Raw genomic sequence first — 27987 nt, forward strand, 5'->3', positions numbered from 1 at the left:
GTGACTGGAACATTTGCAATTCTGAAATGTATAGTGAGTGATTTCCTTTGCATTTGCTAGATTTGCTCTGTGATTCAATCAATTTCCTAATTTCCTGTGCCTAATTTCTTGTGCCAAGATTCAGGGCAATTTCTCTCTTGTTTTACAAACTCATCTGATTTTCTTTTATGGGAGAAATCACAACCCATGTGGAGAATCCACTCTGAAAAGTCCAGATTCTCCATCCTTGTTACTGAGCATAAGTTACCTCTAGCAGTAACCACCTTACATCTCCTTTTTTATTAATCGCATAAGTAACACTTGGCAAGTTGAAAATTTAAATCTGGAGAGTACAGAGTACAGTATATTTTTCACATGGAAAGAAATTGTTTCTTATTCGTTTTGGATTGCATGTTATTATAACATCTTCAATCCTTTTGAAGCGTATTTGCTTTTCACTTGCTATTATGATCTGCCCTTTTTAAGTTGAATTAAGTTTAAGAAAAGAATATTTACTTTTACACATTAGAGCTGTTGTCCCACTGTCCAAATACTGTAGTGTGAACGTAGCTTGCCATCTTTGGTGCTCTCACAATACAACATCTTTCCAATGTTTTATTCTCTTTCCCAGAATGTGTTGTTATTGTTAGTTGTGAAGTTGTGTCCAACCAATCTCGACCCCATGGACAACATTCCTCCAGGCCTTCCTGTCCTCTACCAACCTCTGGAGTCTATTTAAGCTCACACCTACTGCTTCAGTGACTCCATCCAGCCACCTCATTCTCCGTTGTCCCCTTCTTCTTTTGCCCTCAATCTTTCCCAGCATTAGGCTCTTCTCCAGTAAGTCCTTCCTTCTTATTAGGTGGCCAAATTATTTGAATTTCATCTTCAGGATCTGGCCTTCTAAAGATCAGTCAGGCTTGATCTCCTCTAGGACTGACCCATTTGATTGCCTTGCTGTCCAAAGGACTTGCAGGAGTCTTATCCAGCACCATAGTTCAAAGGCCCCAATTCTTTGTTGCTCAGCCTTTCTTATGATCCAACCTTCACAGCCATACATTGCAAAAAAAAAAAACATAGTCTTGACTATACACATTTTTGTTGGCAGGGCTATGTCTCTGCTTTTTATTATGCTGTCTAGATTTGCCATAGTTTTCCGCCCCAGGAGCAAGCAACTGCATTATTTCCTCCTTTTTAGATTTAGTTCCATTTCTTCTTTAGCCTTCTCCTATTTTATTTTCTCATGGTTCTTTTATCTTCAGTCTGGATATGGTCTGGAGAACCCTTCAAGTTGAAAAATTGCCTTTTATACTGAAATCCTGTTTAGGCTTCCAGCCAACCAGGAAGCCTTGTCACAACTCTTGCAGTATCCCATCCCATTTTTCTTCTTTGGTTCTGTGGCTGCAAAGCATGTTCAGTCTTCATTGGATTGGTCTCTTGTATTTTTATAACCTTAGTTTTTACTTTTTAAGATAGCTTTTCTACTTCAGCCACCATTGGAAGTTCCTCTTTTTTCCTTTTCAGCGTCTTTAAACAGGCCCTCTGGGAGAAGTTAAAATGCACCACTATCGATAAACGCCCCCTCTTCCTCATACAAAAATTGTATGCCAATTCCACCCTGAAAGTGAGGTGCAATCCCCAAGGGAGTTTAACCGGCTCAATAAGAGTACAAAAAGGGGTACGGCAGGGTTGCATCCTGTCCCCCTCCCTCTTCAACTTCTATATTAATCCCGATTGATCTTTTACAGAACCCTGATTTCCATCCTCCTAACCTAGCACAACGCAAAGTGCCAATTCTTTTATATGCTGATGACACCGCTATCATTTCACAAACCCCCATAGGACTGAAGAGAGCAATTAGGGCAATACTCGGCTATTGCAGGCAAAACAAGCTGGTCCTTAACTTCGATAAATCAAAAATTTTAGTTTTTGCTAAAAGACCAAGCCAATACTCCTGGCAAATAGAAGCATATAGTTTGGAACAGGTTAGAACATTTAGATACCTTGGTGTGGTTTTCCACTCGCTAGGGACATGGAAGGAACACCTGGATCACACATTGCAAGTAGCCATTAGGTCCTCAAATGCAATCAAACATTTCTTTTATACAGGTGGAGGTCAGTTAGTACCTGCTGCCTTAAAACTTTTTGAGGCCAAAACATTGACACAAATTCTTTGTGGGGCACAAACAGGAATCCTTGCAAAGAGAGAGTTATTAGAAACCATTCAAACAAAATTCCTGCGAGCCATCTTAGCTACTCCCAATGGAACTCCAAATGCCCAGTTAAGAATTGAGACAGGCGTGCCTCAAATTCAAGTAAGAGCCTGGAAGATGATAGTCATTTATTGGCTTAAAATGCATTTCTTTCCAGAGGGACTGTCCCCACTAGTGTTGACTGACAATTTCCCTTTCCCCTGGAAACAAGCAGTTGATCACAAGCTGGGCTCTTATGGGCTTTCACCATTATTCTTAATGTCCCTAGGCTTTGAGCAAGCAAAGCAAGTAGTAATCAATAGAATGAGGGACATGAAGTTCCAAGAAGAACTAAATAGGTTGCCTTTCCACAGTAGGGACAGAATCAAACAGGGTGTGTGGGAATTGGCAAGATATCTAAATGACCTGATCTCTCCAAAACAAAAAATAGCTTTCTTCAGAGCCAGATTTAACATTCTTCCTTCAGCACTCCTCCAGGGCAGGTATAAGAGAACACCTATAGCCGAACGCATTTGTATATGTGGTAAAGGAGAAGTGGAAGATAATTCACATGTACTATTACACTGCGAGCTATACAGAGCTTGTATGTCTGCATATATTCTCCCCTTATTAGAGAGATTGCCAGGGAGGGCAGACAATTTTTATCTAGGCTTTCTCCTCCAGAACACTAACCCGGTTACCACGTATCCAGTGGCAAAGTTCTGTGCTGCTGCAATGTCCATAAGAAAAAAATTGGCTACAGTATAGTACCATCTTGTACCAATTATCTGGACATACCTTTAACAATCTTTGGACCATAATGTTATTATCCACTTTTAATGTAAATACTTTTAATTATATTTTAATGTTAGTATTTTTAATATAGTGTAAAAACAAATGTATATTGCTGGTCTTTGACCATAATAAAGATCTTACTTACTTACTTTTCAGCGTCTAGGATTTCATTTATAAATTTGCTAATGTTGGTGTCCTAAAGTGTTTAATGAGAAAACAATTTAACAAAGAATGACCCTTCCTTCCCATTAACAAAGAATTTTGAAGACTAGTTTTGTTTTTGGGGTTAGCTGTTCACTTTTTCTTTTAAACAAATAGTTGGACAACTGATTTCCCCATTGGTGACTTCTCTTTTTAATAACATAGTATTTTTTAGTAAACATAGATGGGAAAATAATAACTAGTTGTAGACCTTTTATGCAAGGGGAGAGGGAATGTATCAAATATTTGAGATATATTTTTTCAGCATTCAATCAGGGTGGACATTTTATGTTGATGGTTAATGTTCATGGTATATTTGTTATTTGTTCTACACACATTTTTTATTGTTGTTTTTTATTTCGCTAGGTGTTTTCTTTGTACTTGATGTCTTCTTTTTTTCTTTTTTATTGTGTATTTTAACCTTGGAAATAAATTTTAAAAAATATTATTCTTTTGAACTTTTGGACTCATGCTCAGGGAATTTCTCTCTACAGGAATGTGTGCTTTAGGCTATTGTATGCATCATATTTATGTGGTGCCTGATTGGGTGTGGCTTCCTATTGGTTGATTGGTGTTTTGATGGCCCATTAGTGCCTGTTATTTTCTTGTGCTGCCAAATCCTCAGACCTAAGTACCTGATAAGTCAATGTAAATCACCACTCTTATTCACTGACAAGGTGCCCATTTCCCAGGCTTCAATCATTTCTCTGGCTATCCTTGTACCTGCTCAGCCAACAATCTTAGTAGCTGCGAAATTGAATGTATGTACTTGTTTCCTGCAATGTGAGACTATAAAAAAAGATTGATCCATCTTTACCTAAATCTTCAGTGCTTATTCTTCTTGCAAATCCCCACGTTATTTCACTCTTTTTTGAGGTGGCATTTACTTTTTACTTTTTTGCCAGATTCATCCATATTTTTCTTCCCCACTACTTGCATATCGCTTTTCTATTCATTTGCAGCAACCATTGTGGTTTATTTGTGGGTAAATCCCCCCCCCCACACACATAACTATTTAACATTCAGAATATTTCAAATGAATAAAATTTAGAGAAAGATGGTAACTGGCCTATTTGGCCCATTGGATCTACCAACTCTAATTCATGTAAAAGATTTTTTAAATTGTTTGTAATGCTACATATAAAAAGCAGATCTCTAGATGGGTTTCATAAATGTTTCATTGTCTTCCCCAGTTCAACCCCTTATTTATATGACCTGTACTTGATTATATATTTCAGGGGACATCCAAGCACAATGACTCTGAGTAGCTTAAAAATATATGAAATAAAACAGAACAGCTTCTGACAACATAAAGAATCTCCATATACATAAGATCATTTCATTAATAATTATTTCTGTGTTCCCCCAACAGCAAGGAATAGAAATAAAAGGGTTCAGAAGGTGTAGCAAGATAATAAATATCCAGCACCCCAAAGCTCATTGCTACTGAATAATCTCCCCATCAAATTATTCTTGAGGGATTGTGGCCCTTGATAAATAAATAGTTGCATACCCCTGATTTATTTCTGTATATTCCTTTGATGAATATGAATATTTGTGAAGAAAGAAGATAATTCCTCTTTTGAGCTAAGTGTCTGAACATGGACAAGCCCTTGAGAATATCAAAATTCTCAGCATGGTAGAACCCTAAAGCCATAAATCATGCGTTCACTGTAGGTTTCTATCAACATTGTTGGTTGAAATGTTGGTTTTTTTTTTTTTCAGATTGGATGCAGTCCAACTGGCAGCTAAATCAGCTTCCGGCCTCTCTTTATACATAGCTTTTCTCAGAGTATATGAGCTCATTGCTTGCTTCTTCCCCTGTTGACCCATGCTTGATTTCTACCAAGTGCAACAAGTTTCAATGTTGGTCATAGTACTACAAAAACTGAAATTTACAATTCCTATGAAATAATCTACAATTGGTCTCAGAATGACAAGCAAAAATATTTTCTTTTTTTAAAAAGCAGAAGATAAAAGCAATATTATTTATTAGCTCATAAAATGGATGGATGTGAATGCACCAGTGAAGAATTCTCATTAGAGATCTTTTAAAGTAGGCGGGGCAGGAGGGGAGACTAGTTTTTAACCTATTCTTTAAGCAAGTTCACTAATACAAGGAAGAATTGGAGCAATAACTTTCCAGATTTGGCTGACCTCAAGAACTAACTCAACACTATCGGTTAAACTGGGAATTTAACAATTCTCTTGGCTTATACATACTGTAGATTTTTAACTTTACCAAACAGGGATGCTGAATCCAAATGTGCACCATGTATCTGAAGCTATCACTTAATATTCCATACACACAGTTAAGATATTAGGATCTTTGGTACATTAAGTTGACCCTCTCATTCATTCCCCACTCCCAGGCTGTTGCCCATTTGACAGCTGCCAATCAAGATCTCTTTTCCAATCCTGCAGTGGTTAGGGTGCAGTACTGCAGGCCACTTCAGCTGACTGTTATCTGCAGCTCAGAGGTTCTAATCTCACCGGCTCAAGGTTGACTCAGCCTTCCATCCTTCCGAGGTGGGTGAAATGAGGATACAGAGTGTGGGGGCGATATGCTGACTCTGTAAACAGCTTACAGAGGGCTGAAAGCCCTATGAAGCGGTATATAAGTCTAACTGCTATTGCTATTGCTATTGCTAACTTCATATCTTTTATAGAGAATTGCAATAGATTTAGAAAGGGAAAGCCTGTGTTCTATCAGCGAGAATATTTTTCCCATAATGTAAAGTGACATCTAATCCAGTCATAAGCATGATTAACATCTAACTTCTCTTGGGCATAATTTGCAGTGCAACATTTGTTTAAGTGGCCTATCTAACATGTAAATTTTTGGAGCGTACAAGTAGTGCCCTGAGTCTTAACAGTCTTAACAGACAAATGGAGGCTATAATTCATAGTGATTGTTCACCACCAATGCATAATGCTACAAGGAGCATTATGAAGAAAGACTATATACCGTTGTTTTCCCTGGAGCTGACATTAGTTGGTCAAATATTATGGTCTCATGGCTACTTAAACACATCGGCCCATCAGACTTCTGAAAAACATCTCATAGGACTGAAAGTTCAATGTGTTACAGTAGTCATAAGGTTCCAGTAGAAAACTATGGTGCAGGTTTGAACTATGGGGTCCTTGGTGCTTATTGAGTTTTGTTCATTCCTGCAGGCATTTCATTATCTAGTAGGTAGGATTATCCATGCTAAGGTCCTAGCACTGATGTTATTACATTGATGATGTTACTTAGATGGGTAATGAAATGTCTGATACAAGTTATTGGAAGTCCTTCAGTTCATCCCAATTATAATGTATACTCAAGGAGGCATCAGATAAGCAACCATTTCTTAGACTACTCTCTGCAATATATCTGCAAATCCAGCTGCATCACCAGCCTTGCACTGCATTATCATTCTTTCCTGCCTGCCAGATTCAATGAGAGAAGATGAATAGCTTAATTTACTATTATGAAGTGCATTTTTGGGAATGTAATTTCCACTATAAATCATTTCCTTGATAGATCAGATCCTGATATTGCATGATAAGTTTTGTTAGATACGTTGCCCAACGCGAACAAAATTTTGGACAAAAAGTATACTTGCTTATGAAGATTTGAATTTGGTGCTTGTTAATGCGTAGCTGCATTATTGGTCAACGTCTTGCATTATGTTACACTCTTCTTTTTATTTAGTTAGATAGGGTCTTGTGTTTTTGTTTTTTAATTGTAGTTGCCATGACATTCTGGCTAAGACAATAAAAAAAAATCTGAATCACAATCTGTTGAATCTCTGCTTTAGTGTGAGACAGGAAACATAATTTTATTATTTGTAGACTGACACTTCAAAAATTAAAATGGATTTTCTATTGGAAATACTGGTTTGGGATTTTCAGACCAAAACTTCCGTAATTAATTGTCTGCTACCCTATCTCCTGACAGATTCTCTTAGATTGGTTGGTGGGGGTTCCCAACAATCCAAGGGAGATTTAATAAACAAGTAGGAGACTTGTCAAGATGACTACACATCCTTCTGTTTTTTTTGTTTTTTGCACAACCCTTTGAAAATGTTTGTGGGTTTTTTGGTGCTTTTCCCTACAGTTGGTATGATCCAACACTAGTACTCTTAGACAACTTCCATTATCTTCACAAATTTGAACTGAATCATTAATATTAGTCTCTCTGGGAGATCCCACCTCTGTAGAACCAATAGAGGTAAATGAGGATCACTCTGTTCTTTATAGTGGAACTACCTGATAACCTGGCATTGCACAGGTGTTTATTTATCCCAACCCTGCTTCCATGAATGTTGCCGCAATTTCTAATTTTGGATTTTCCCCCTTACCAGTGGGAGCCCCCTTGTGTAGTATTTGAAGCCATTACCATGACAATTCCACAGCATTGTATAGTAAAAGCCAATTTAAGGCAGTACGGTAGAAACCATTTTAAGGCACAACAGGCTGTATCTTAACAGAACACACACCCCAAGGGGTGTTAGGGGTGTCTTATCCCCACAGTATTTGGGGGGAGAGAGGGAGGGAGGGAGAGGGCTTCCAGTAAGCAAAGTCAATGGGGGGAACCGGATTGTCTTAACTATTGCATGATTTGCTTAACAACCATGAAGATTACCTTAATCACTGTGGCAAAAAAAACCTGTAAAACTGAGAATGGCTCATTTAACAACCACATTATCAAGTTCCAGTCCCAACTGTGGTTGTAAATCAAAGATTGCCTGCAGATTACTTGGACTCTTTCCTTTCCATTCCTCTCTCCTCACTTCTCTACAGAGATAGTATGAATATCTTAACCTTCTAGAAAGGGCCTGAAAACATTAATTAAAATGCATCTGAATTCAAGAATCCCACCTTTGCATCTCAAGGTATCTATTGCTCTTATTTGGCTATTCATGGCTTTTTGTTTTTCAATGGCTATTGCTAGAAATAATTATTGTAAAATTGTTCCCCATACTTTGGAATGCCTCAGAAATTTGGTGTGTGTAAACCATTATCACATAAGCTGAATACTTACTTTTCTACGCATACGGCATACAACTTTTGATTTTGGCATTATTGTCTGAACACAAAAATATTTTTTAAATTTATTAGCACAAAAAAGACAATTCCCTTCTGAACTTCCCTTTGTCATGGAAAATCCACAAAGAACTGTGCTTTCAATTAATTTCTTTTTGTTTTTATTTCTTAATAGAGTTGAATAAAATTTGGAAGCCAATCTAAGAGAATAAAGCAGAGGATCTTCTGAAATGTAAATATGCAGCTGGGTAATGTCCTCCTTTAAGGGTGGATGTAATAATTAACTTTTATAAATTTGGGACAGAATGATTTGCATGCTTGTTCTCTTTTTTATGGCTATTCTGTCACATTTCTGGTGAATTGGTTCTGAGAATTTTGCATGAAGGAACTTTTTATGGTTTGGAGATAAATAAATCTATTTATCTGAAAACAGCCGACATTGCAGATGTGTCTTGTGATTGAAAAATGTGCCAAATAACCGAAAGAGAAACGCAGAAACTTTTTCTGCTAACTGCCAGTGAACTTGGTTTGGGCTAAGAGGGATGGCACAAAAAAAATTAACTTCTCCCACTCTCGAACTGAAGTTAAATGCAGCTAGCAAGCTGTCACAGCAAGAAAAAAAAATCTGGAATTTGAATTGGAAAGCTACTACAAAGGAAAAGTCCCAAGCAGAGTTGTCCACAAACATAAGTTTCATTTATGTCCATGATTTTAAATTTGGTGAGAGATAAGAAAAAGTACCAAACCTTGTGTCAAGCACAAAAAAAAAGACATTTAATTAAATATGGTATCAGGCCTGGAAGCCATCTTTTGCATTAGGCCTTCAGGCCTGCCACATTTATTGCTGTGGGAAACTAGGAGGGGAGATTGTATGGAGTGGGATAAATATATCAAAATAACATTCCTTTCTCTGTGAGTCAAGGACAACTTGTCCTGTACCTGGTGTGGTGTGACTAGGAGGCATCTGCAGTTGGGACGGTGCTTGATTGGATCATGTGATGGACATGTGGGTGATGGGCAGGGGCTTGAACTGTGGTTTGGGTGGAGAAAACCTGGAAACTTTCAGATTCGGGTTTTCCCAGATGTGCCAATGTGACAACTCCAATAAAAGGGAACTTTGGGGAAATTCAAGCCTTCTTTCATTTGGGGGTGTTACTTGGAACCCTGACATATGGACTTTTTCATGAGAAATGAAGATAAAGGAAGATTGGCAAGCAAAACCAACCTGGTGCAAACTTTAAACTTCTTCAGATTGGAACTTTTGAAGCATAATTTCCTTCATATCCAACCAAACATTCAGAACCCAATAAGGAAGCACTACTGAGTATGAGGGTTTTACATCCACAGCCAAGCAAACTAAACATCTATTTTTCAAAATGCTAACCAAGACTGTCCAGCAAAGGAATTAATTCACAATCTCCTCACCTGTGATACTCCCAGCAATGAACTTTCATGGGCAAGACCGCTTTCCCCAGTTAATAAATTTTGACGATTGGGAGATGGTTTGATGATATCTAAATCAAATTGTGTGGTCTAGAAAAAAGGTTAAAATTACAAGACATCTGTTCTAAATGTTACCCTTTGCAAGAAGGAGCAGCGGAACACTCTGTTCATGATGTTATGTTAAGTGATGTGACTTACATCTTTGTACAAGAACTCAGAATGCTAATAATAATGGTGAAATTTGTATGAAGACATGATTGCATGCCTCATTCAGTCAGTGCTGTGGATACTGCTGACTGGAGTGGGATTACTTGCTCTGAGCAGATGCAAAGCAATCCAAATAAGAACATATAAACATGAAAAAACATAGCAACAGCATATAACAAAGTAAGGATGGTATTCATTCTGTTTCCAGGTTTATCCTGGGATTCTGCAGGAGTTGAGATTTACTTTCAAGAACGCCAGCTGCTCCACCACGTCAGGTCCTAGGGAGATAACAATAGCACTTAGCACTTAGACTTTATACCACTTTATACAGCCTGTCTAAACTGTTTTCAGAGTTAGCATATTGTCCCCAACAATTTGGCTCCTCATTTTACCCACCTTGGAAGGATAGAAGGCTGAGTCAACATGAGTCAACCTGAGCCTTGTGAGATTCGAACTGCCAAATTGCAGTCAGCTGGCAGCCAGCAGAAGTAGCCTGCAGTACTGTACTGTAACCACTGCGCCACAGCAGCTCTTCAGATGCATTCGAATCACACATTCTGCTGCAGAACTTTTCATCTGCAATACTGGCTGACAGACAGATGTCAGCTGTGATTAGTAAAGCACTTGTTATAAGATTTCAGTAACAAAGTTTTGCAAGTCTGAAAGTACCTCTTATGTTTATTTTCCAGAAAATGAAGGAGGATCCCTTCTGAGATATTTTCTCCAGTCCTACCCCTCTGTTAGACTCAGGTTTTGTTTATCAGAACATTGCCCAGGTGACACTTTTCCTTCAGTGTCACTGCCTCCTACTATTACAGCATGATAGGTGTTTCTTCAGCAGGTTCAGGACTTTAAGGGAGTTTCCCAGAGACTTTTATACTTCTTCCCATAAGTAGGTGACAAAACAGAACTTCTACATTCAGTCACAGTATTTTTCCATATAGCATTAAACTTGTGAACTCTCAAGTTTCGTCTTTCGCTACGTATTCAAAATAGACAGTGATGTGTCTATATGTAAGTATTGTGCAGGTATAAACGTATGTATGTATATAGCATGTGTATATGTATGTGTTTGAGTAGATACACACTTTCTCTTGAGAGCAGGCAACATTAAGAATTTCATTTTTAATGTGGGCCAGTGTGCTTGCAGTAAAAAGTGACAAAAATGACAATAAAGTTGTCTGTCTGTCTGTCTGTCTGTCTGTCTATCTATCTATCATCTATCTATCTATCTATCTATCTATCTATCTATCTATCTATCTATCTATCATCTATCTATCTATTCATATGGTGGTCAAACCTTAAATCCCTTCTCAGATACAGTCACTCAATAGAGATAGATACTGTATGCAGCAGTCAAGAGGACTTTTGCTGGGGTGGAGTGGGAAGAACTAAACGAAAGATGAATTAAAAGGAAGGAACTGAAAGAACTGTGATTAGAGAGACATAAGCAAAACCTGGGGATTAGGTCAGAGTGAGATGGGATTTTAATAAGATGTAGATTTGGAAAATGATACAATCGCACATAAAGCAGACCAAGAAAGTAAAAGCTACAGAGGATTATAATTCTTCTCTGTCCCCTCCCCCACCACTCTAGGCTGAATAAAATGCAGAGAAAGGAAATAACAGAATAACAGAGTTGGAAGGGACCTTGAAGGTCTTCTAGTCCAACCCTCGGCCTAGGCAGGAAACTCTACACCACTTCAGACAAATGGTTTTAAAAACTTCCAGTGTTGGAGCATTCACAACTTCTGGAGGCAAGTTGTTCCACTGATTAATTGTTCTGTCAGGAAATTTCTCCTTAGTCTAGGTTTCTTCTCTGTTTGATTAGATTCCACCCATTGCTTCTTGTCCTACCCTCAGGTGCTTTGGAAAATAGCTTGACTCCCTCTTCTTTGTGGCAGCCCCTGAGATATTGGAACACAGCTATCAATTCACCCCTACTTTTCATTAAACTAGACATACCCAGTTCCTTCATATGTTTTAGCCTCTAGTCTCCTAATCATCTTTGTTGCTCTTCTCTGCACTCTTTCTAGAGTCTCAACATCTTTTTTACATTGTGGCGACCAAAACTGGATGCAGTATTCCAAGTGTGGCCTTACCAAGGCATTATAAGTTTTCTAACTTTACTTTTTTCACCATTGAATTTCATTTTGTTAGATAGCGCCCAATGTTCAAGTCTGTCAAGATCCTTCTATGTCTTAAGCCTATCTTCTGGACTGTTGGCTATTCCTTCTAGCTTGCTGTTGTCTGAAAATTTGATGAGTTCCCCATCTATCCCCTTGTCCAAATCATTGATGAAGATGTTGAAGAATACTGGGCCTAAAACAGACCCTTGGGGTACCCCACTGCATACTTCCTTCCAGGTAGATGCAGTTCCATTGAGGACTACATGTTAAGTGCAGTTGGTCAGCCAGTTATGAATCCATCTGATGGTGATGCTGTCTAATCCACATTTTTCTATTTTATCTAGTAGTATGGTCTACTTTATCAAATACCTTACTGAAGTCCAAGTAAATTATATTGACAGCATTCCTCTGGTCCATTAATTTTATCACTTTGTCAAAGAATGCAATAAGATTAATCTGGAATGATCTGTTTTTGACAAACCCATGTTGGCTTTTGGTTATTACTTTGTTTGCTTCTACGTGTTTGATGATTCATTGCTTGATTATCTTTTCCAGAATCTTTCCTGGTATTGAGGTCAGGCTGATAGGTCTGTGGTTTCCTGGATCTATTTTTTTTTCCTTTTTTGAAGATGGGAACTACATGAGCTCTTTTCCAGTCCTCTGGCAGTTCCCTGGTGCTCCAGGATTTTTGAAAGATATAGTTCAGTGGTTCTGAGATCTCATCTGCCAGTTCCTTCAGAACATTTGGGTACAATCCATCTGGTCCTGGTGATTTCAACTCCTCTAGGGTAGACAAGTGCTCACTTACCATTTTTCCTTCTTTTAACTTGTGTTCCTAATCTCTTTTTTGTAGTGCTGCTTTTGATAGGTTGGACTGTTTTTACCCTTTGTGTAAAGACAGATGCAAAAAATGAGTTAAGTAGTTCTGCTTTCTCCCTGTTGCTTGTCACCTTCCTGCCACTTTCTCCCAGCAATGGGCCAATTATTTCCTTGACTTTTTTCTTGTTTTAACATGTTGGGAGAAATCCTAGTAAGTAGAATGAAAAAAGATAAGGGAGAAGAAAGACAAACCAAGGGAAAAATTTGGATAGGAAGGAAATCAATAAAGCGATTAACTTTATTGGCCAGTTACGCAAAAGAATGATGGAAAGCATATTACACCACTCATCTTGCTCCTAGCCTTCTCTATCTGGGTACCAGAGCTGCAACATAGTATCTTATCTGTTGTGGCCCAGCAGGTGCCATTGGAACTGCCACCAGACTCCGACAGCGAGGGGCCCTCCGAGTCAGCTCTGGAGGATGTGGAGGACTCTAGACAGGGTTCCGACTCCGAGCAGGGCACACAGAGGCTGGTTGGCCACCAGGAGGCACCTGAGCCTAGTACCAGTGGGGAGGAGACAAGGGAGAGTGAGCCAGAGGCCAGTAGTGAGTTGTTCCTGGATGCACTCCATTGAAGAGCTACTAGACATCAGGAACAATTACACAATTACAGGAGGTGATTGTACTCAGCTGGTGGTCATTAGGCTGCTCTCCAGACTATAAAAAGCTGCTTGTGCACACGGACCTCTTTGCAGAAGTCAACGGAGGATTGAATGTCAGAGGACAATACTGTGAGCTTGGCAGGCTGGATTGCTGCCAAGCCTTATCTGTGTTTATTGCTGCCTGAGTTTTTCTGAGTTGCTGCCAAGGTCCTTATCTGTTTGTTTTGCTTGGCTTTCAGCCACCGAGGTTTTGGTGTCTTGCTATTAAAGTACATTCCAGTTAAGCTTGTCTCGGCATTCGTTACTGGATGGAGGAGGAGATCAGAACACTTATCTATCAAAATCTAGCAAGAAGCAACAGAATAGCATTGAATCCCCAAAACACTTCTGAGCCACCTGATTTTGTTGCTTTGAAACAGCACCTGATTTAAATGAGAAATCTAGTTTGAAAGGATCAGTTCATTTAAGCTTTATTTATCTAGATTAGCCATATAAAGTTAGCATAGTCCATGCAGGCAGGAAGGACTATGAAAGGAAAATATGGACTATCTTCATGACTATTTCAATATTAAAGAGATGAATTGAATTATTCATAATCTTGTTCACTTACCATATTTTTTCCAAAGACAGCATCTTTGTTTATGGTTGAAAGCCAAAGTCATTATACAAATACAAAGAATATGATTAAAACTGAGTAATTTATGCAACAGCACTGATTTAAAAAAAAATCTAATTCTGGCACTAGATCCAGGTCTTCCTTATGATAGTTACCATCAAGGAAAAGTTGCCAATCTTCTGAGATATTTCAAGAGAGTCATGTGCTTACAAGAAACAAACTTCTTCCTTATTCTGCTTACCCAATCAGCCAGGCAATGTCTTCCACATTAGTGTAGAGCAGGGCTGTCACACTCGCAGCTCACGGGCCAGATGCATCACACGCTGGTCATGCCCATGCCACGTTTAGTGAAGGGGGGGGGAGTCGCAATATGTCATGTGATGGTGGCATGACAATGCAAGTTTGACACCCCTGGTGCAGTGTCAAAACTATTAATTGAAACATTACCACGAGCCAAATGGGAAGAACTCTACTGATCTGTTTAGACAAGGATGTTTCCTTACCCAGATGCAGCTTCACTTTGTTTTGACCATATGAAGGACCAGAGTTACAGTGGGATATCCTAAAGTTCACTTTGCAGTGAAAGGATGAGCCTACAGAATAACAGGTTAGAGGCTACAATCCTCCTCTCATGGAGTTTGTCTTTATCTACACATCCTGACTTGCTTCCCGCCTTGGTTTCATTGTTGGTGATTACTGCTGCCACCAACTACCTTTCAGAGGTGTCCTTCAACTAACAGAGATAGGGCTCTCGTACCTTGTCTTGTCCTTTGGACAAATGAAAGTCTATATGAAAGGAGTTAAATAAATGGAGATAAATAAAATTAAACTTTGAAAGAAAACAACCTTGAAATATAAGATATATGAAATTTGATAGGCAGAGGTAAATGCAGTAGTTTTGGCAGACCATAATATGATTCAATATGACTCATTGGAGAAGAGCCTAATGCTGGGAAAGATTGAGGGCAAAAGAAGAAGGGGACGACAGAGAATGAGGTGGCTGGATGGAGTCACTGAAGCCGTCAGTGTGAGCTTAACTGGGCTCCAGGGGATGGTAGAGGACAGGAAGGCCTGGATGAGCATTGTCCAGGGGGTCACGATGGGTCAGAGACGACTTTGCAAGTAACAACAACAACAACATGATGCATTCCCTCTATAATTAATGAGCTAGGCAGGAGCTCTGCTTCCAAATTAAATTTTAGAGCACAAGAACTTAATAAAAAGCACAATAAAATATATTTGCCATGACCAAACATTATTCAGAATATTCTTACCTGTGCAGAGAGAAAAAAAACAAGGGACAGTAAGATATAACTAGGACATGCGCACAAAGAAAGATTAGAATGTTCACTGTCCTGGCTAGATAGGATTACTTCCTAAACAGAACCCTTTCAAAGCAAATGTTTTCCTCTTGTTCGCCTGGATCCTCTTAAGCTTCTTGAGGAATCTCCAGCCATTAGCCAGAGCTATGAGGGCATGGTGGACCCCACTCCCTTTCCCATTTCAGGCAAGCAATGTGTTACTCCATTTCTGTTCAAGTTCTTAAAAGAACACTTTTTTTAATCCAGGAAAGGGAGTTAGAATGGCATCTAACTAGGCCTACATGCCAGGACCATTTCTCCTGCCTAAGGGACAAAGGACAAATTTCCATCTTAAATGTGGACTGCAATTCAAATGCTGGCTGCTGGCCAGCCAACGCATCAATAAAAGTGGGGTTGCAGCATGTGCATATGTAATATGTGTGTTACATGTGAACATTGAACCTGCATATAGGTGACAAATTGGTGTTTCTCAAACTTGGTCACTTTAAGATGACTGCATCTCATTCCCAAAGAGTTGAACTCCACACGTCTTAGAGAGGCCAAATTTAAGAAATACTAATTTAAAGAAAGATGTTTCATTTATTGCCATCTAAACCAGGGTGGGTTTCTGTTGGCATGCCTGCCGGTTCAGTGCGTGCATGTGCAGTTGCCTATAAATAGGTCTGTGCATGCGCATAACATTAAAAATGTAAAAAAGATGTTGCAGCGACTAGGGAACTAGTTTGGGGGCATGGCGAGCATGCCATCCCTACCAGTTCGCCGACCGAGTCGCCATTTCCACTACTAGTTCCACCGAACCAGTATGAACTGGTAGGAACCCACCTATAATCTAAGCCTTTCAAATTCAACAAAAATAGTTCTTATATTTACATCGTGTTCTTTCCTTCGGAGCTCTAGGTGGCATACATGATCTCTGCTAATTTTATCCATATTGTTCTCTGAGGGAATTTAGGTGGAAAGAAAGTGTCTTGAACAAAGTCATCCAATGATGAAGGTGAACTTAGATTTTTTTTTTTTATGTCAAGGTCCAAAGCTACAACCACTACTTGATGCTGGTAGTATATATTACAGATATATTTCCAAATATATTAAAAAGATATGTGAACAGTGATGAATGATGCTCTTCAATGCAATTAGTTTTCTGCACGAAGGGCCTTTGGGGGTAGGGAGGGAAGACCGACCTTCAGGGAAGAAATGGAAAACTGAATAAGGCTCTGCTAGAAGCAATGCAGCAGTTTCCAATTGATTTAGAGTTCGTTTAGTTCACTTTATTTGTATGCCGCCCTTTTCCCTGGGGGGACTCAGGGCGGCTCACAGTTCAAAAGGGGTGGGGGAAGGACAAACAATTTACAACATAAAAACATTACATCATTTAAGAACTCAACAGTCATACAATTCGAGTAGGGGTTAGAATCTTTAACCCCAGGCCAGCCAGGATAGCCAGATTTTAAGTGCGGCGCGGAAGGTCTGGAGGGTGGTGAGGGTCCGGATCTCCACGGGGAGTTCGTTCCAGAGGGTCGGAGCAGCCACCGAGAAGGCTCTCCTCCGAGTAGTTGCCAGTCTACACTGGCTGGCTGATGGAATTCGGAGGAGGCCTAATCTATGCGATCTTATCGGTCTAGTGGAGGTGATTGGCAGTAGGCGGTCTCTCAAGTACCCAGATCCAATACCATGAAGGGCTTTGTAGGTGACAAGTAGCACCTTGAAGTGCACCCAGAGATCAACAGGCAGCCAGTGCAGCTCGCGGAGGATAGGTGTTACGTGGGTGAATCGAGGTGCACCCACGATCGCTCGCGCGGCTGCATTCTGGACCAGCTGAAGTCGCCGAATACTCTTCAAGGGCAGCCCCATGTAGAGCACATTGCAGTACTCCAGCCTAGAGGTCACAAGGGCATGAGTGACTATTGTGAGGGCCTCCCGGTTCAGGTAGGGACGCAACTGGTGCACCAGGCGAACCTGGGCAAATGCCCCCCTGGTTACAGCTGACAAATGGTGTTCAAAAGTCAGCTGAGGGTCCAGGAGGACTCCCAAGTTGCAAGCCCTATCTGAGGGGCGTACAATTTGACCCCCCAGCCTGAGAGATGGAACACTTGGCCAATTCGTGGGAGGGAAGCACAACAGGGACTCGGTCTTTTCTGGATTGAGCACAAGCTTGTTAACCCCCATCCAGTCTCTAACAGCCTCAAGACCCTGGCTCATCACGTCCATCGCTTCATTGAGTTGGCACGGGGCGGACAGATACAACTGTGTATCGTCCGCATATTGATGGTATTTTATCCCGTGCCGTCGAATGATCTCACCCAGCGGTTTCATGTAGATGTTGAAAAGAAGGGGGGACAGGACCGAACCCTGCAGCACCCCATGTGTTAGGGGCCTAGGGGTCGATCTCTGCCCTCCGACTAACACCGACTGCGACCTGTCCGAGAGGTAGGAGGAGAACCACTGTAAAACAGTGCCTCCCACCCCCACCTCCCGCAGTCGTCGCAGAAGGATACCATGGTCGATGGTATCGAAAGCCGCCGAGAGGTCAAGGAGCACCAGGATGGAGGCATGGCCTCCATCCCTGGCTCTCCAGAGGTCATCGGTCAATGCGACCAAAGCGGTTTCTGTGCTGTAGCCAGGTCTGAAGCCGGACTGGAATGGATCGAGATAACTGGCTTCCTCCAAGGATCGCTGGAGCTGAAAGGCCACCACCTTCTCAACAACCTTCCCCACAAAGGGGAGGTTGGAGACTGGACGATAGTTGTTTAAAATGGCTGGATCCAAGGATGGTTTCTTCAGGAGGGGTCTCACCACCGCCGCCTTTAAAGCGGGGGGAAAGACCCCCTCCCAAAGGGAGGCGGTGATAACCGCCTGGATCCAGCCTCGTGTCACCTCTCTGCTGTTTACAACCAGCCAGGAGGGGCACGGGTCCAGCACACATGTGGAGGCGCTAACAGTTCTCATCGCCTTGTCCACGCCCTCAGGGGTAACAGCTTGAAAATCAATCCAGCGATGGCTTACCAGATTATCCCTTAGTGCCTCGGCTGGTTCTGCAGGATTGGAGTCCAGGTCCACCCGGAGCCGAGCAACCTTGTCCGCGAGGAATTGGACGTAATCCTCAGCCCTGCCCTGCAGCGGATCGCCCGTGTCCCTCCTATTTAGGAGGGAACGGGTTATCCTAAACAGGGCGGCTGGGCGTGACTCAGTGGACGCAATCAGAGAGGCAATATGTGATCTCTTAGATGTCCTGATTGCTCGAATGTATTCTCTGATGCAGGTTGTTAAAAGTGCTCGGCTCGATTCGGATTTACTGGACCTCCAATTGTGCTCTAGGCGTCTCTTCCGGCGCTTCATCTCGCGGAGTTCCTCAGTGAACCAAGGAGCCCTCCGGGATCCACTGCCTCGGAGCGGCCGTAGAGGCGCAATCTGGTTAAGGGACTCCGTCGCTGCCGAGTTCCAGGCAGCAACCAGAGTCTCCACTGGACTGTGGGCAAGAGTATCAGGAATAACCCCAAGCTCCGTCTGGAACCCCAAAGGGTCCATAAGTCGCCTGGGGCGGAACCACCTGGTCGGTTCCTCCTCCCTACAGTGGGGGTTTGGTCTCCGAAAGTCAAGCCTCAATAGGTAGTGGTCCGACCATGACAGGGGCAAGATCTCGCTACCCCTCAGACCAAGATCACAATTCCACTGCTCCGAGAGAAATACGAGGTCAAGCGTGTGACCCGCTGAGTGGGTTGGTCCCCGGATTACTTGGGTCAAGCCCATGGTTGTCATGGAAGCCATGAACTCCTGCGCTCCATCAGAGTGTTCACCGAGCGAAGGCAAGTTGAAATCCCCCAGAACCATAAGTCTGGGGAACTCAACTGCCAGCTCGGCTATTGACTCGAGGAGCGAGGGGAGGGCTGCTGCAATGCAGTTGGGAGGCAGGTACGTTAGCAGCACACCCACTTGACCCTTGAGGTCCAACTTCACCAGCAGGGACTCACACCCGACAACCTCCGGAGCAGGGATCCTACGCGGTGCTAGAGACTCTTGGATAACAATGGCCACACCCCCACCCCTTCTCTGGGCCCTCGGCTGCTGGAGCACCTGAAAGCCCTCTGGGCACATCTCTACGAGGGGGACTCCTCCCTCCGGGCCCAGCCAGGTTTCAGTAATACATGCCAGGTCTGCCCTCTCGTCTAAAATTAAGTCCCGGACGAGAGGAGCCTTATGAACTACAGACCTGGCATTTAGCGACAGCAGCCTGAGACCAGGGTCCTGATTACTCACGCCATCTGGCCTTGGAGTGGGACTCAAGTATTAAAAGATGTAAAAAGTGTGCAAGTTCGGGTAAAGTCTGTGGATGGGTTCATATAAAGTCCAGTCTGGTGGATTCACAGAGATATAAAGAGGGAGAAAGATTTTATCTTCCCTCTTCTTGCGTAATAGATGGTAAAAGTGGTGTAAATAGTCTTGGGATAGGAGCACCAAAGGGGCTAAGACGGAGTCTCTTAACAGCAACGGGCGGCAATGATTGTACCAACCAGGACTAGATCGTAGGTCCAGTGTCCAGTGTCCAGTAGCCGTAAGTAAGGAATCATATGGTGAAGTCCCGTATAAGTAAGAACAAACCGAGGGCCAGGGAGAAAAAGAGAGGCCGTGCTGTAGAAAAGGCCTAGGGGGTAGGTTAAGGGGTTGTGGTAGTGGCTGTAAGGCCGACTGCCAGGTCTTATACCGCCCCATATTAGACCAACTACCCCACTATAAGTCAGTCAACAGAGTCTAAGGAGATACCAGGAAACAGGGCCAAAGATGTCAAAAACGCCAAAACATCCAGTAATAAATCCACCAGAGTAGAGAGGGAGGGGGGGCACCTAGGGAGACTACAGCAGCCGGGAGAAAACCAGCTGCCTTGCCTCACCCAGCGTCGTTCGAATCACCCACCTCCTTTGATAACAGTAATCCTCCGGAGACAATAAACACCAGGGTCCTCTCAATCAGCAGATGAAATAGGGCCAAAGCTAGGACCATAAAAGATCGTAAAAATGCTGGTCCGAGGCTGTTTGTAAATGCCTAAAATGCCTAAGGCTTAAAACGCCGAAGCGAAGCCTTTAGTGAAGCGCCGCCATTTCCGCCAGCCTAAACGAGCTGCAAAGCACACTCCAGGCTGCCGCGTGGGAGAAGGAACGTTTGGGAGCATCGACCCTCTGAGAGATTGATTATTCAGGTCCCCTGGATCTCGCTCCGTTGCAGGGACCCTGTTTCGTAGGGCTCCGATCTGAAACGCCGGTTTATTTTAGCATTTTTCTGCTCCACCGGACAGAGCAGAGGGAACCAGCGGCCATCCTGCCTCGCACATGCGCAGTACCGGAAGATGTGGAGACAGCAATCTTGCTCAAACCATACTTGGCACTTTGAAAGGCCACTGGGTTCATAGTTCCCTTTCTGATCACTTGTGATTAGAAATGTTGGTCCAGAAAGTTTAGTAATGAACTAGAATAGAATAGAATAGAATAGAATAGAATAGAATAGAATAGAATTCTTTATTGGCCAAGTGTGATTGGACACACAAGGAATTTGTCTTGGCACATATGATCTCAGTGTACATAAAAGAAAAGATACATTTGTCACGAATCATAAGGTACAACACTTAATGATAGTCATAGGGTACAAATAAGTAAGCAAATCATACTAAGAAACAATCAATATAAATCGTAAGGATACAAGCAACAAAGTTACAGTCATACAATCATAAGTGAGAGATGGGTGATAGGAACGATGAGAAGATTAATAGTAATAGTAATGCAGACTTACTAAATAGTTTGACAGGGAATTATTTGTTTAGCAGAGTGATAGCGTTTGGGAAAAAACTGTTCTTGTGTCTAGTTGTTCTGGTATGCAGTGCTCTCTAGCATCGTTTTGAGGGTAGGAGTTGAAACAATTTATGTCTAGGATGTGAGGTGTTTGTAAATATTTTCACAACCCTTTTTTTGACTCGTGCAGTGTACAGGTCCTCAATGGAAGGCAGGTTGGTAGTAATTGTTTTTTCTGCAGTTATTATCCCCTGAACTCTGTGTCTGTCTTGTTGGGTTGAGAACCAAACCAGACAGTTATAGAGGTGTGGATGACAGACTCAATAATTCTTCTGTAGAACTGTATCAGCAGCTCCTTGGGTAATTTAAGCTTTCTGAGTTGGTGCAGAAATAACATTCTTTGTTATGTTTTTTTGATGGTGTTTTTGATGTTAGGTGCTCATTTTAGGTCTTGAGAATTGATAGTACCTAGAAATTTGAAGGTCTCTACTGTTGATACAGTGTTATCTAGTATTGTAAGAGGTGCTAGTATGGGAGGGTTTCTCCTAAAGTCTACAACCATTTCTACAGTTTTGAGTGTAGAAATTCCAGATTGTTCCTGTCATACCATGAGGCTAGTTGTTCAACCTCCCGTCTGTATGAGGATTCATCATTGTCTCAAATGAGACCAATCACTGTTGATTTTGGAATTAACTATAAAGAATCCTCGCCATGGGAAAATGCTTTTGTTTTGAATTATTAATAAGACTTTAAAAATTAAACACTAGAAGCAACTAGGAGGACTTAAAAGTTACACTTAAAGAAGAAAAACACTCAATCTTATTTTATAAATACAGAATGAAGAAAAATATTTCAACATTAAGCATGTTGAAGAATATGTTTAAACAATGGACCCAGAAGTTAATTTTAAGTATGTCTGCCTCTATAGATAATCCTGTATTTAAAATATATTAAGGAAGAGGAAAAATGTTTTACCTGACAAAATTTAGGCTGATTTGAAAGTAGATTTAAAAGTAACAGCTAGGAGAATGACATGGAGAAAGATGTTATACTGGACATACAAAGGAAATCGACTGATATTTTAATAATTTAAAAGGATATATAAATAACAAAAGAAGAAAATAACCTAGAGAATTTTCCTATATTGGATTTACCAAATTTACCACTTACTTATTTAGAACTCTGAAGAATTTTCCCTAAACTCCGCTGAAGATGTTACCTAGCCAGGTAATAAAATGTTTGGAAACTAACCCACAAGTTCAGAGAATGGACCTTTACCCTCAAGAAATGCAATTCTAGAAAATTATTTCAGGGACAAATATCAAGATTAGAAGAAGTAAAATGAAAGAATACAAAGTTGGCTTACTTGATCAAGGGTAAAATAGATCTGTTGTTATCTCTAGTAATATTTAATGGACTTTTGCTGACATCAGGACTAATGATGAGGCTTTAAGGATTTGTTTATAAATAAGAAATGAGATATGAGAAAAAGAGACAATTTGTTGTATTTTAAGAAAAGATGGTAACTTACAAAAATTGTTTGTTGTGGTGAACAACAAGGCAGAAGTCGTTTTTTATATATTTCTTTTTTCTTTACTATATTTTTAGTTTTTCTTTCTTTTCTATTTTTTCTACTGTTTTCCTTTTTTAGCTTTTCTGCACCTTTTATTTTTTGTATATTACTTTTAATACTATTATTATAAAAACAACTCACCAACATTTGGAGAAAATTTCCATTTCAGATTATTAACATTACTTTTTATTCCATCCTTCCTATGCAGATCTCATAGTAATATCTTTAGTCTGCACAACAACACTTGAATAGCTGAGCTAAGGTTTGAACTCAAATGAACTAAATTTCTTTTCATGTTGACATTAACAGTTATACTACTACAGGGTTCAGAATTAGTAATATAAAATTATTCTGCATGAAAAACATTATAACAAAGTGTTTTTCTTTTCCTAAAAAAAATATTGATTGCAGATGCATTTTAAGGCACATTTGTCAATTGATTTTTGAAATTCTGTAAGTATGATGAAGCTGATGGAGAGTTAAATACAAGAGGGAAAAAGGAAAGCTGGAGAAGCAACTTCAAAAAACAGGACAGTAGAATCCAATTACCTTCGCTGTTTTGTCCTTCCACTCTGAGAATCAACGATTTGTTTACAGCCATCTTTGATTGCTAAGAAACTGATCCAATATCTTTCCAAATGATGTTGTTATTTATAACTCAGAAAATAAGTGGGTATGCTTGGAAGATTGAATGCTCATTTTCCCCACTCAGTAGAGTCACTGTTTGGTTCTGAAACAACAGTAAACATTCGTTATTCCTTCTTGTTATGTTTAAATGTTTGTACCACAAATACAACGGCAGATAAGCACATGACAGACATATGCAGATGACCAGAAATCTCAGAGTTGATCATGATTCTGTGGGATATTTATTTATTTGTTTGTTTGTTTATTATTTATTTATTTATTTATTTATTTATCTTCTTGTTTACTTACTTATTGTGTTTCAAGACCCCCCATTTCGCTCAAAAAGAGAGCTCTTCATTTCCATAAGAATCCAATTCTTCTTAGTGGAATGGAGTATACATTTCAACCAGTCATAACAATATTGCAGGCTAATATTACAAGAAATATTGTCTTTAGAAAAAAAAAGAATGATGTTCCTTCATATAATATAGCAACAAAACCTAGCCTAGCGTCTTCCTGAAAAAACATATTATAATCCCCCCTTTTATCCAATTACCCCATCTCACAGGCAATTATCAACCTTCATTCATAAAAAACTTCAATCTAGACCCATGATGGCAAACCTGTGGCATGCAGTGCCCTCCCTGTGGGCACCTGAGCCGTTGCCCCAACTCAGTCCGCCGCACGTGTGCGCATCTCCCACCAGCCAGCTGGTCTTTGGGTCTCATGTGGGGGGGAGCGTGGAGGAGTCCCGCATATGTATGCATGAGAGGAGGAGTGCAGGGGGGCACACGTGTATGCACAGGGTGCGTGGGGGGGCACACACACATGCATGGGGGTAGGGTACATTGCATTTTGAGGTTTGGGTGTGCACATGTGAATTCACACAAACACACACACTTTGGGCACTTGGTCCGGAAAAGGTTAGCCATCACTGATCTAGGCTTTCAACCTATCCTTATGCCATGGCTGTATGATGGACATCAGTTGTCCATGCTATGGCCACAGAAGCCTCAGGACTTTGCCTATGGCAAGAGGAATTCATGTTTGCTTCTTTTCTCTTTATACAAGTTAGATAAGAGAGCTGCCCCAAACAGTAGGCAGAATGGATCCAGTGGGGAGGTGAGGGGAGAGTGGAATGTGTTCATTCTTGCTGAATGAGACTGCAGCAGTTTGGGATGGGGTTAAAATATTATGTTAAACCATTTTAGTTTGGGGCTAATGAACACTATAGAAGCACTATGGCTTATAAACCATGGCTCTTGGCTTAACAATACACCAGTGGCAATCAAACCATAATTAGCATGTGTTAATTTTGTCTAGGAAAGAATAAAAGCGCAAACACAAGGCAGAACTTCAAAACAAAAACTACTGAATTCTTGAAGACATTCTAAAGCCTGCTTTAAGTCATTTTACTTAGCCTGCACACAGTCATTTTAAGTATTAAATGAAATGTGATTATGAAAATGTTATGGTTAGAGTTACAAGTACATATAAATAGTTGATTGACTATATCACTCTGTGCTTGTAAATAAAGCATCAGAGGATGTGTTAAACTCATCCTCACACTCAGGTAAGTCAATTCGTGTGTGAGAACAGTAGATGGTTTGAAAGTTCATTTGTGTTCCTGATAGCTTGGGTCAAACGGACAATAATTACCTTGGAAACAAAAAATTAAGTCAGTTCTTGGCAAAGTATTCTTAATCTTAATGTGCAATTTCATTCTTTTAGAATGTAAGACCACACTACTATCGGTATTAAAATTACATGATCATTGCTTTCAGAAATTGTAGGTGCTTCATCATTGGAGATTTTTAAGAAAAGACTGTACAGCCCATCAGTCTGAAATATCATAGGGTCCCCTGCTTGAGCAGGGATTTGGACTAGAAGACCTTCAAGGAACCTTTCAGCTCTATTCTGATTGATTGATTGATTAATTGATTAATTGATTGATTGATTGGTTGGTTGGTTGGTTGGTTGGTTGGTATTTTGTGTGATGATGTATATATGGTTATTTACTACATAAGATTTAATTTATAAGATTTAAAAATGATCAAGCAGGTTGTCCGGTAAACATTCTCAACTTAATGCATACTACAGTTCTTATGGATCAGTTCTGAATAAAGCATGTCAGATCAAGACTCTTTCTTTACCTCAAGGATCTTAGAATCACATTTAATCCTTGATTAAGAAGTTTTTGAATCAAAGTTGTATTCATTTTGCATTTACAATTTATACACGACAAGCACTTTTGTTTATGTTTTAATTAAAATTTATTTTATGAACATTTCCCAAACCTAAGTCAGGGAGGAAAACTCACAACACTGAACTTGACATATTCACCAATCCTTCTGTGCAATACACTTAATGTTGCATTCATAACATTAAAAAAACAGAAAATGGAAAATGGAAAATAAAAACATTTTACTCTTAAAAAAAAACAGAAAGGAGCAGAGTTAGCTATCACATCAAAAAAAATACAGAGGATACAATGTGTGGGGAAATATGATTACCCACGTTATATTTCTGGCTTCCAAGAAGCTGCCTTAATCCACCAATATCCATATGTTCGATACATGATCTGCATTTAATTTAATTAATTAGTTGCCAAAGTTGGTATAAAGTCTTAAAAGTTGGACAGTCTTTGAGGATCAACCAGGAAAGAGGAAAGCAGTAAGAACCTGCTTACACAGGTTAAAAAATATCTTACTTACTATTTTGGACATCTCTGATTTTTTCCCAGGATTTTTCCCCCCCCTTCCTGGTCAGATTATTCCAAGTTTCTTCTCTACTGAAAACCCTTTTTTCCTGAACAGAAAAACAGCAATCCGACAATGAAGAAAGTCTCTTCCTTCTTTTTTTGTGGGATGTGGGCTACAGTCTTGATATCAGTCTTATTATCAAACTTGATAACAAGAGGAAATTGATACTAATAAGCCTAGGCCAATGGTCTGATTCAGTAAAGGCAATGATGAATACAGGACCGGGGACTTCATGGACCCCACAACTGTGCAGTTGTTCCTTTCAGGATGCTTGTTCAACTTTCCCGTCTAGCCTGAACGTAGATTTCGTTCTAGCCTAGGCTTCACCAGAGCGTGAAGAAAATTCCTTGTCCCGACAAAAAACCCTTTTATTAATTTACTGTGAATTATACTCATTTACATCCAACAAAGTGTTTCGAGGGATGATTTAAAATCACAAACCTTATCTGGTTTGGGAAGTTGCCAGGCTGATATCTGCAGAACTTGGCAAAGAGAGTCATGAACCAATTAAGCAAACTAATTGTCTCCTGCAAACTCCACTCCCCTTTCACTCCTCTTTTTTTTCCTCTGGGAGGGGCCATTCATTGTCCACCTGTGGCCTTACTCCCAAGTCAACCCATGTTCTTTAGCTGTTCCCTTTGTCTAGCAACTCTGCACATGCACACACTGGGAACAGGCTCCAGCTGTTCATCTGCCTCACTGATGTCTGACTCTGAAGGCAGCTGATAATTGGCACAGGACCCTGGCCCCCTCTCTGCCTCCAACACATAGCCCTAATCAAAACCTTCCCCAGACTCCAGGATTGGCCCATGTTCCTTCCCAATCTCTTCACTGTCCGAATCTGCTGCCAGTTCTGCTGGCAGGCCACAACAGACTTAGACTTAGAATAACTTTATTGTCACTTTGAATGTACACTAATTGGCATACATTAAAATGAAATTTTGTTGCATATAGCTCTCAAGGGATCTCCATATCTAATATACACTAACATAAACATGACAAGATAAATAAATACAAAGTTATGCGTGTACCCACATATGTTATATGACACGGAGAAACAATGCACTCTAGTTCAGATGTATACATGTACATGGCGAAAGAAACAAATCTTGGAAGTTTACCAGATGGATAGCATAGGGAACAAAGCTGTTACAGAATCCTGCTAGAAATACTTCAGAACCTCCTCCCTGGAGGGTTGGAAGATTGGATTATGTCCCTGACAAACACTAACTGGGCCTGACCCTGCTTAGCTTCTCTGCACAGGGAAAACAACCCCAAACAAGCCACCTATCTCAACTTCCACCTTCCCATCCCAGGGATAAAAGGGCATTCATGCTTTCTTTGGAGTCAAAACAAGCTTGTGGTAACTGTTCTACAGGGCTGTGCTAGTTTATCTTCAAATGTCCCTGGGTGGACATATCCCATTCTTTAAAAAAAAAAAGTCTGTTGCAAGCATTGATTAGATCGTGCTCCATTAGTTTTAAACATTTAAACAGTTTTACACATTTTTTTTAAAGGCCCTCTGTTCGTGTGGGCGGCATCACGCTCAGATTCCCTGCCTCTTCGCTGTCCAACCTAAAGTACCGTGGAAACCCTGTGCGCCTCTATGGCAGCGTTGGGTTCTCTTTCACAGCATCCTCCCTACAGCTTGTCACACGCCGCTCACCTGTACGCGAGAGCCCGCATCCCACTAAAAACACGTGGCCAGGCGCCCCGCCACGCAGAGGGCTTGTGTGAGAGAGAGAGAGAGAGAGAGAGACGGAGATCTGCCAGCTCCTTCCCCCACGTCTCCTCCCCGCGGATCCTGAGGGCCAGCCGCCCTCTTCGCCAAATCCTGCCTAGATCGCTCCCG

The 27987-nt window shown here is 40.8% G+C and overlaps 1 long non-coding RNA gene across 1 annotated transcript; it reads right to left on the minus strand.

Moving 5' to 3' along the window:
- Positions 1-8415: 8415 nt before the first annotated feature.
- LOC106548991 (uncharacterized) lies at positions 8416-27943 on the minus strand. Its single transcript, XR_001313551.2, has 3 exons — positions 27802-27943; positions 23296-23476; positions 8416-10126 (listed from the first exon to the last, which is right to left on the minus strand). It is a non-coding gene; the product is annotated as an uncharacterized LOC106548991 (long non-coding RNA).
- Between the last annotated feature and the right edge of the window lie 44 nt (positions 27944-27987).

Source organism: Thamnophis sirtalis, unplaced genomic scaffold, assembly GCF_051295495.1.
Source record: "Thamnophis sirtalis isolate CommonGarterSnake01/CBP01778 unplaced genomic scaffold, rThaSir2_p1.2 scaffold_6, whole genome shotgun sequence".
Taxonomy (NCBI): Eukaryota; Metazoa; Chordata; class Lepidosauria; order Squamata; family Natricidae; genus Thamnophis; species Thamnophis sirtalis.